This window comes from Centropristis striata, chromosome 13, assembly GCF_030273125.1.
Source record: "Centropristis striata isolate RG_2023a ecotype Rhode Island chromosome 13, C.striata_1.0, whole genome shotgun sequence".
In the NCBI taxonomy this organism is placed as follows: domain Eukaryota; kingdom Metazoa; phylum Chordata; class Actinopteri; order Perciformes; family Serranidae; genus Centropristis; species Centropristis striata.
Genome location: NC_081529.1, coordinates 31781947 through 31793350, shown reverse-complemented (window position 1 = coordinate 31793350; position 11404 = coordinate 31781947).

The window sequence follows — 11404 nt, the reverse complement described above, 5'->3', positions numbered from 1 at the left end:
AAATTAAGAGAAAACATTATAGGCATCGTTTTTTATCTATCAAAAATAGTTTTAATCTCTATTGTTAGATAATTCAATTTTAAAGGTTTCCTCAAGCTATTTTTCTGACACCAACAGAAAATCCTCACCTATTTCTCTATGCAGATTGTTTGATGGGGAATGATGAGCAGGAGACGTCCAAGTTCTCAGTTTAACATACTTTTATTACAATACGTCAAGAAATGTGCAGTTACAGAGTCTCTGGGTTCAAAACTCACTTCCCAGATTTACATGATAAAGGCGGATCAGTTCATGAGGTCTGACCCCCCTTCTGTCCCTCGAACCCTCTTTTATATCTAACAATGGTTTACTAATCATGAAGGTGGATTTCTTCCAGGAAGTTCCACCTTCTGGATCCGCCGATTCGTCAGTTTTAATCAATACAGAGACACATCATGTCACCGCGCAACAATCTTCACTGCCCTTCACACTGTGTCCTTGACCTGTCCTGTTCTCCAAAACATTCAACAAAACCTTCTGCCTTGTTATGTCTTACAGATATAATTTGGAGACACAGATTATAGAATCTTAATCAGTTTAAGCAAATGGAATATATGTATTTAAAGTAATCACAGTTTCTAAACCAAAATAACACACAAACATAATCATTGTTTTAAAACAATATTAGCACATGATCATTGTATCAAAAGCATATTGCATGATTCATACATAAATGCATAGAGAGAGGGCACACACACACACACACGTACGCATGCATTTGATATTGACCTTTGATAGTGACCTGCGTCAGGCACAGAGACAGACAACAGAGACAGACAGAGAGATTGAAAAAGAAAGACGAATCAAATTATTTCTTACACTATCTTTTAATCTTTAAAAAAAAACCTTACCTGTAAAGTGTAAATATGAAAATATCTACATTTATAAATGTTTGTCTTCCGGCTGTGAAGCGAGCGAGACGATTCCGTCACGGATCTCCCTCTCGACAGTCAGACCCAACCCATAAAATGAAATGGAAACTTATTTGTTCTATTAAACTACTCTGTCAAAGGTGTGCACACGGTAGCTCCTCCCATAATCTGCTGAACAGCACTGAAAGCTACATATGAGACTTTCTGGGAACAAAGTGTTCAGATTAATTTAAGAATTTATGGAGAAACATAAGATAAGCTGCCTTAAAAGTTTCAGGAATGTGTTGTCACTACCACACTGTCAGGAGTATTGCTCTTAATTTGTTGTTGTTTGTTGAGAAAATTGAGAGAAAAGAACATCATAAGGATAATTTTTCATCTTTCAAAATTAGTTTTAATCTCTGAACAAACAAAAACCTGTAAAGTATGAGATATCTAAATGTATATGGATCAAAGTTTATCCTTCGTCTGTGAAGTGATAAATAATTAATGGTCAAGCCACACACAAAAAACAGACACACACACACACACACACACACACACACACACACACTCACACACACACACACACACACACACACACACACACACCGATGTTAAACATTAACCAGAAACTAATTTTTGACCTCAGAGAACTGTGATATAAAACCTTTCAGTTGGACTGTGACCTAACTCACACTGAGTAAGCCTTCAGATTTAATCACTTACACTCTTTGCTGAACAGGTGTTTTGATTTGTCTCCACAGTGTGCAGGTAACATTTGTGCATGGAAGAGTCAGTGATTAATGATAATGTACGGTAAGGTGAGTGTACCACTGTTAGACATAAGGACTTTTACAACCACATTTCAAACAGTGAGACTTTAATTATAATGTTGTACTTGGTTACAGTTACTATGTTACAGGCTACATAATTCAATAGCAAGAAGAGCACTCACAATATGCAACATTTTACTGACACATATCTTTCTATCATAATCTGAGTATTTAAAAAAAATAAGAAAGTAAACAAGCTTTACAGGTAGTTATTTCAGTAATAAGTGTATCACAATACAGCAAAGTCATTTTAGTATTTATACATTAGTGTTAACATTGATTTTCATAAAATTTACAAAATGAGCAAGAACACCATTTAGATCAAGATATGCCATATAGTTTCAGGCAGAAATACAATCAATATGTACTATATTGATTGTTTAATTAGTGAACCAAATAGATCAGAAGTCAAGTCAGTAATAAAAGTAGTTACATATTAACAAACACTAAAGTTAATCAGTTTGAACATTAGCCTCTTATAATCCAGCTACTCTGCTGCGTTCAGGGGGAGGGTTAGGATTAGTTTGAAAAAATAAACAAACATAAATAGTGATGGCCGGATGAAGCTCCATGAAGCCTTGAAGCTTTTCATCCAATTGGTCCAAAAAAAGGTTAATTTCTCGAGGCTTCATGTTCAGATAAAACCCCCCTGCTGGTCAAAATCTGTATTGTCATTTCAACTATTTGTGATTCTCTTCTGGAATCGACTCCCTCCCCAATGCAGACAGTTTTTCCACCCCTGATGAGTTGGTCCTCAACTACAACAACAGTCTCCATAATCTCCTGGACTATCTCGCCCCACTCAAAACCAGATCTGTCACCTTCACCTGCTCCTCACCGTGGTTCACGCCCGCTCTCAGACAACTCAAATTCATAGGACGCCGCCTGGAACGCCTCTACAATAAGACTGGTCTAACTGTTCACAAGGAAATCTATCATAACCACATACTCCACTACAAGAACTGCATTACCAAGGCCAAATCCACATACTACGCAGATCTAATCAGTTCCAACTATGGCAATTCAAGAGCCCTCTTTTCACTCGTCCGCAACACCACTCAACCTCCGGACTCACTACCACCACAGATGTACTCTACCGCCTCCTGCAACACTATTCTATCCTCTTTCACTACTAAAATCCACAACATCCACCAGCAACTTGCTCCCAGTGCCTCTCATAGTTCATCTCCGTTATTTCCATCTGTGCCCCCCTCCCACACTCTCTCAGCATTTACCCTCCCCCCACTCTCTGTAATTACTGATACCATCAAGAAATCAAAATCATCAACCTGCCGCTTAGACCCCCTTCCAACTACTCTTGTCAAAGCCACCATTCCCTCTCCGGCCCCCCTCATCACACACATAATCCACTCCTCTCTCACTACTGGAATTGTCCCATCACCCCTCAAAACAGCTGCTGTCACCCCAATACTAAAAAAACCTGGTGCAAATCCCAACGACCCCAACAACCTCCGTCCCATCTCCAATCTGCCATTTCTGTCAAAGATTCTGGAAAAAACTGTTGCCACTCAACTCCATTCCCACCTTTCCCACAATGACATTTTTGAACAATTCCAGTCCGGCTTCCGACCTCTCCATAGCACTGAAACTGCACTACTCAAAGTCACCAACGACCTCCTCCTCGCAGCTGACTCCGGTCTCCTCTCCATCCTCATCCTACTTGATCTGAGTGCGGCCTTCGACACCATCTCACACACCATCCTCCTTGACAGACTCCTCTCCATAGGCATCACGCACACCCCCCTCAACTGGTTCAAATCCTACCTCTCTGGCCGCACACACTTCACACTTCATACAACTCAAATCATTCACATCACAACCACTCCCAGTCACCACTGGGGTGCCCCAAGGCTCTGTCCTGGGACCCCTCTTATTCATCATCTACCTACTCCCCCTTGGTTACATTTTCCGGAAACATCACATCAACTTCCACTGCTATGCGGATGACACCCAGCTCCATATTTCCACTGAACCTGAGTCCACCTTCCCTCCCCCCCTCCTCACTGACTGCCTCCTCGAAATACAGTCCTGGTTTTCATCCAATTTCCTGAAACTGAATAGCAACAAAACAGAAATTCTACTCATTGGCACAAAAACCACCCTATCCAAATCTCCCAGTTTCACAATATCCATAGACAATTCCAACATCTCTCCATCCCCCAAGGTAAAGAGTCTGGGTGTCATCCTTGACAGCACACTCTCATACACCTCACACATCAGTCACATAACCCGCTCAGCCTACCTCCATCTCCGTAACATCAACCGCCTCCGCCCCTCTCTTACACCCCACACAGCTGCCATCCTGTTTCACAGTCTCGTCACCTCCCGTCTTGACTACTGCAACTCTCTCCTGTTTGGACTTCCGCAAAAAACTCTTCACAAACTACAACTGGTACAGAACTCAGCAGCCCGCATCATCACAAGGACCCCATCCAGTCACCACATCACACCAGTCCTCCAGCAGCTCCACTGGCTCCCCATCACACACCGCATCCAGTACAAGACTCTACTGCTCACCTTCAAGGCCATTCACAACCTCGCCCCTCCATACCTCTCTGACCTCCTCCACATTGCCACACCCGCCCGCCCACTCAGATCTTCTTCCTCCACCCACCTCTCTGTCCCCCCTGCCCGTCTGGTTACCATGGGGAGCAGGGCTTTCAGTCGCTCTGCTCCCTTGCTTTGGAATTCCCTTCCCCCTTCCCTTCGCAACATCACATCTCTCAATCAATTCAAATCACAACTCAAGACCTACCTGTTCAGACTCGCCCACTCCATTTGACTCCGCACAAACTCCCCTCCTTAATTGTAATGTATTTGTAAATATTCTGATTTGTTTAGATTGTATGATATGTATGATGTTCTGCTTGTTTTTTGTTTTTTCCATGTTGTAAGGCGACCTTGAGTGCCTTGAAAGGCGCCCTATTAAATAAAATGAATTATTATTATTTATTATTGGCCTCTTGTCTGTCTGCAACAGTGTCAGCTTGAGAATAATCACTGCCAAGAACAATTTAATTTGATTATGTGTGGTTCAGTTATTTCATTTGTTTTTGATTACTGTGTGGGTAATGATAAGAGTCTATTAATGTAAAAAAACAAAAACATGTCAGTATAATTTCAGTCAATGTTTGAATAAATCCAATAGGACATGAGATGTTTATGTTAAAACTGTCGCAGTGTTTTCCAAAGATTAGACAGTGATTGTGCTGATGGGGTGATGATGATGATGATGATGATGACTTTATTAATTTTTATCAAACAATATTTTTGCCACTGTGCTTTGACTCAATTTTGTGGAGATCCATTGCGCTTTATATATTGTTCATAAATCACGGCAACACTCGAAAAATTCCCAGAACCATCGAGGCTTCACACGTCATCAATGACGTCACTCGCCCTTAAAGAAACAAGCCTCGATACGCTTCATAAAAGACAATTTCTCGACCCGCGCTCCGAAGCCTCGGCACAGTCCGTCCCATCACTACTGCAAACGCTTTAGTGACTTCAATATCTCTCGTATATGTTTGGTACAGGCACAAGCCAACCACTCACAAACTGACATTTACACTTGATATCCTCTAAGAGGAAAGCTTTCGGTTTTTCTGTCCTTTCAACTCTTTCAAAGATCGTCTTAGACGTATTGTTAGGATGCATCTCGCTGAACAGTGTTCCAGGTGTGATGTCATACAGGTGGACCACAATGATCAACTGTATTTCTCCACAGCAGCCATCTTTAAGTTTAACAACACAGCCTGTCTTGTCTGACTCTTTACAGTTTGCAGAGTGATAAACAGTGTGTCCGTGAGTGAAGCTGTCATAAGCTTCTACTGATTTGACAAGAACTGGTCGATGTAGGAGCTCTTCTATCGATTGTTTTGTGGATCCTGTGAGATCCAGATAGATTGATTTTCCAAGGGGTCTGTCAGAGACACTGCCATCTTTCTCTGGTGTGAGCTTGGCTAATAACTCACCAAAATCAGATTGTTTCTGAAACACTGAAGAACTGAAGTGTCTGGGTATGTGCTGCCATAAAATAAACCTCTGGCAAATGTGTTGATGTTTAGGATTTATGCCCTTAAGAAGTGCCCTTAAATATCCATTGTTTTCCTCAAAACTAAATGCTGATGTTGCCCAGAGAGGCCCCCAGTTCAGTACACTTTCAGTTAAGTGGATTAACTGATGGCAGTTGAAAGACACATTTTCTTCACCATAAAGTACTTTCATGTCTTCTACAAAGCGCACCAAGGACTCATGGGCCAGCTGTAGGTCATGTTGTGATATCGATTCTTGCAGCAGAATGTGAATTCCAAACGACAAGTAAAAATAATGGTTCAGATATGTAGGCTACAGGATACCAGGCAAAACACTAATAGCATAAAATAAAAGAAATGCTCGCCACTCTGATGCTGTCCAATATTCTCTACACTTTAGGGATCGAGGGTATCTGTGTTTTTTTTCAAACGGTGGCTTTAGACTTCGAAGACGTGAGTCCATTTGGGAAATCTGTTGGCCTACGTACCAACGTTTCAGAGAGTTGACTGGGTCCAACCACAGAGACATGAGTTGTTTGGTAACACCACGTAGAACAGAGTGCATGTAGTCGGGTACAAATCCAAAAACAATGTCAAACACAGGAAGTATGGAAAGCAAGGACAAGCCTTTTACTCCTTTTTTTGGATTATCAGACCCTTCAGCCTGCATCACATTATCCCTAAACATTTCATTTGACCTGGCTACTTGTTTCTGTTCATCATATGGATAGGACCTCATGGATCCACGGCCTTTTTTAACCATCATGCCAGGATGCAAACACCAGTCACAACCATATTCACCATTGAATTTGCGGCAATTCCGGAGGAGTGGCCTGGCTTGACATAGGCCATTGTGTTAAAGGGGTAAAATCACATGATCTGATCAACTGAGGACGTAGGCAATTTTGACAAAAAAGGACTTAGGCGATTATTTTAACAGTGTGACGATGTGCTTTAAATTAAACCTAATATATATGGGCCTACGTTTTCATACAAGCATGAAACTGTTTAGGATACATATTGGCATTTAGTGTACTTTATGCAAAAAGTTAATTCTGTATGAATTTATGTATATCATGTAATACACCTACACACACGTTTTCCCTTTATTATTCATACATCTGTACATCATGTGTGTTTACATTGATATTAGGCTACTCTATATGTGATACTCACAAAATATGTGTTTTTGTTGAGAGGTTATTGCCTTTTATTAGCCTGGCTAACACCAGACCAAATCTCATTTGAGATTAGGTCTGGACACCTTCAATGCATTTCTCCGTAGAGGAGGTGTGGTTTACGATCCTCCAGAGCCGTTTATTGGGTGCTTAGAATGTCTATCAAAAGCGTCTGTAGGTAGCTCTTAGCCAATCAGATCAGTTATACCAGATGACGTAGTAGAGCAACAGAAATGGATGTTTGTTGTGTGTGTGTCTGTGAGAGAGTGTTGCTGCTGCTTTGCTTCTCCAGTTCTCGCTTTCTGCAAGATTATTTATTTTCACGCTTTATTCCCCCTCATGTCATTCTGCCACACACATCCACTGATTTTATGGGCAATAAACAAGCTGCTGCGGGTCTCTGGGGGCTCCGCTGTCCCCCGGCTCGGAGCGAGATCACCGGCGGTGACCGGCGGTCTCACCGGCTCGGCGCAACGAGCCGCAGAAACCGCCCGTGCGGCGCTAATAGCCCCGCTACCGGTGATCTCGCTACGAGCCGGGGGACAGCGGAGCTGTCGAGAGACCTTTCGCCTTTCAACTTTCGCTCTAAACTATTTAAAACACCATCTACAGCTAAAGAGAGTTTCGTGTCTGCAGCAGCCATGTTGGATCCGGAAAGCTTCCAAGTGCCGAGTAGTACGCGTCATCGTCTCACCGTCCCTCCCCGCTCTGTGATTGGATCCCTAAAACAGGGCTAGGGTAATTGCCTGGTTTCCAGACCGTCTGGAGGTTCGAAATCAAATTCGAGCGCGCAAGGCAGTCTGGGTATACCCAGGCTAGCCTTTTATTTCCTCTGAGAGTCACTTTTTTTTGGTTTGTTGCTATTGTATTGGTTCATTGTGGTCTGTCTGGTTTGGTTTGGTGTGGGTCGCACGCGGAAGCACACAGTGACGCACTGTTGCGTCAGATGGACGCTGGGTGACGGCGCCTGCCGGCAGCGTCACTGGGTCTCTAGGCAACGAATCGCGGGGTAGAGCTCATAATCCAAACGAATGGAGAAGGAGCAACAGGTCTGCTTCGCTGATTTCTGTCTTATAATTTCAGGTTAGTTACAAATTTTTTAATATGACTACAAATGTTGAAAAACTAATATGAATCCCTGGTGATATGTGGTTTGATATGCATGTTAAGTATGTAAATATTGCATGTTAAGTATGTAAATATTAAAGTGTCACGGTAACTTGTAGATGAGAGATATTGCCAACACCGTAGTCAACTGTTACTTTGTTTCTTTGTTTCTTTGTTTCTTTCGGCTCCTGGGCATTTGTGGGTTATGGCTGTATCTATTTTATATTGGCTGTATGTGTGAAAATCCGTTGTTGGTTTGATACAATGTTAAAAATGTTTAAGCTAATGCTAATGTACAGTTAAAAATCAGTTGGAATCAGTTACAACGGCAGTTTGGTTAAGGGCACGCGCATTAACCGTTAACCGCGAAACTAACGGCAAGTTATGAGTCAGCCATGTGTATTCTTTCTGTTGGTATTCTTTTACTGGAAAAACATGCTAAAAGAATCTAGTTGTAATCTTGTAAATAGTGACCCTGCAATACCCTGTATAGGTAGCATTACATAATACCATTTTACCATTAATTTGTTTGCCTTTTGTTATCACTTCTTGTACCATATTTTTTTCAGCAACCCATCTCTAAAGTTACAATATTGCTACTAGCTTACATATATTTACAATTATTTTTAAGCATTGTATTTCAAACAAAGATAAGGAAGTTAATTTAAAACTTTTACATAAAATATACCCTGCCTATTGTCTTATGGCTAAGTTTACGGGAATGTATGATTTGATTTGATTTGATTTGATTTGATTTGATACTTTATTTATACCAAGAGGTAGATTTGGTGTGCAGTCGAGTGAGATGTCTCAGCACAGAACACACAGCATACAGACATTAAGAACACAACAGACAGATGAAAGACACAGTAACCATTAAGCAAATAAAAAACTCAAAGAAGTGCACCACTGCATCCCATTGAATGCCATAGATTAAAAAAAAAAGTCAATCGAATAAGTAAGTAGATAAAAATTTTATGATGGTAAGGATGGATAATTAAAGAGCTGCTGTCATGGCCTTAGTAAATGGTATGTTTTATTTACTTCCCTGATGGCAGAGGGAACAAAGCTTTCTCTAAATCGCTTCGTTTTACATGTAGGCAATTTGTATCTGCGGCCAGATGGGAGAAGCTGAAATTGTTTGTGTAGTGGGTGGGAGCCATCTCGCAGAATGGAACCAGCTATCCTCTGCAACTGCCTAGTGTAGAGAGCTTCAGGGTTAAGTTGTGGCTCACCAATCAGCCTGCTAGACCACCTGACTATTTGTTTGAGGGAGTTTTTATTTTTAAGAGACAGATTGCTAAACCAGCACACCAAACAAAAGGATAAAATAGATTCAATAAAAGCACTGTAAAAAAGAGTCAGTAGGGTTCGGTCTATGTGTAGATAGGACAGTTTCCTCATAAAGTACAGGCGCTGGTTGGCCTTTTTAAAGACAGCTTCACAATTTGCCTCAAATGTGAGCTTGTTGTCAATAATGGTGCCAAGGTATTTTTACTTGTCCACTGTCTCCACTATCTGACCTTTTATGTCTGTAGGCATCTGTGCCTGGGGGTGTTTTCTGAAGTCAATCGACATGTCTTTGGTTTTAGTAATATTCAGCTGCAGATATGACTTGTCACACCAGTCTGTGAACTCAGCAACTATTGGACCATGGCTTGCTTCTTTCCCATGTAGTAGGCTTACAATTACAGTGTCGTCAGCATATTTTATAATAGATCTATCTGCTCTATTGCTGCGACACATATTTGTGTATAAAATGAACAAGAGAGGAGACAGTACACACCCCTGTGGAGACCCAGTGGAGCTGCAGGTCTGGTCAGATAGGATGCCTTTGACTCGTACTCTCTGTGTTCGGTTGGTTAAAAAATTTAAAATCCAACCCACAAGGTTGTTACTTAAATTGAATTGTTCCACAAGCCTTTCCACTAAGACATGTGGTTGGATTGAATTAAAAGCAGACATAAAATCAATAAACAAGAGTCGAACATGTGTGTCCCTGCCTTCTAGGTGTTTAAAAATCATGTTAGAAAGGGTAGCTGTAGCATCCTCAACTCCTCTGTGTGGCCTATAGGCAAACTGCAGGGTATCCATATCGGACTCTGTCCTTTTCATAATTTCAGTTTTAACTAATTTTTCAAAGGTTTTCATTACAGTGGATGTCAGGGCAATAGGTCTAAAATCATTCAACACTTTAGGGCAGTTGGATTTGGGAATTGGGACTACTACAGCATCTTTCCAACATTTAGGCACATGCTGTGTTTGCAGAGACTTGTTAAATATATGATGGAATATTGGAGCCAATTCCTTAGAGCATGTTTTAAGCAGGCGTCCACAAATGTCATCAGGTCCCTGGCTCTTATTTACTTTTATGCACGAGAAAGCCTTTACAATATCTGCTTCTCTTAACTGAAAATGGTCTTGGTCCATTAATTTGTGTCTAAGCTCCTGTGTTTCTCTATTAAAGTCTGCTGTATCAAAACGGGAGTAAAAACTATTAAGTGCATTTGCAAATTCATAATCTGAGTCAAAGCCCTCTAAAGTGGCGTTGTTACCATTATTTATGTCACACTTATTAATACCTGAAATACTTTTCATGCACGACCATGCTGAACCCAGCTTGTTTGCAGCCATGCTGTTTTGTAGTTTGTCCCTATAGTTCTGTTTTGCTCTTAATATTTCAATTTTCATATTTTTAGTAGCTAATTGTATTTCAGATGCAGATCCTTGCTTGAAAGCCAGTTTTTTTTTCTGAATGCTAGCTTTAACAGATTTAGTCACCCATGGTCTGTTATTAGGGTAGATTTTTACTTTCTTGCATGGTATTATCATGTCTCTGCAGAATGCAGCATAGGAACATGTTACGTCAGTAAGCTCATCAAGGTCTCCACCACATGCATCTACAAATACATTCCAGTTAGTACATTCAAAACACTCCTGCAGACACTGAACAGAGTCCTCAGTCCATATTTTGATTTCCTTAGATGTAACTTTCTCCCTCTTCAAGACAGTTTTGTAGGTGGGCAGGAGGTGCACACAATTGTGATCTCCGTGGCCCATGGGAGGTAAGGGAAGTGATTTGTAGGCATTTTTAACTGATCCATGACAAAGATCAAGGATTTTATCCCATCCTGTATATTTCTTGTACCCTTTGTAAACATAATAATTAAAAATGTTTTATTATTTTAAATTATAAAATATCCCAAAACAGATCTGTAGCCCTGCTTTTTTGAAGATACCTAAAATATATATATTTTTTACTATGATAATCCAGACGATGGCGCTCTTGAATCTCTGACTAACTTCATTATTCTATACGCAACCTTTTTATTATTATT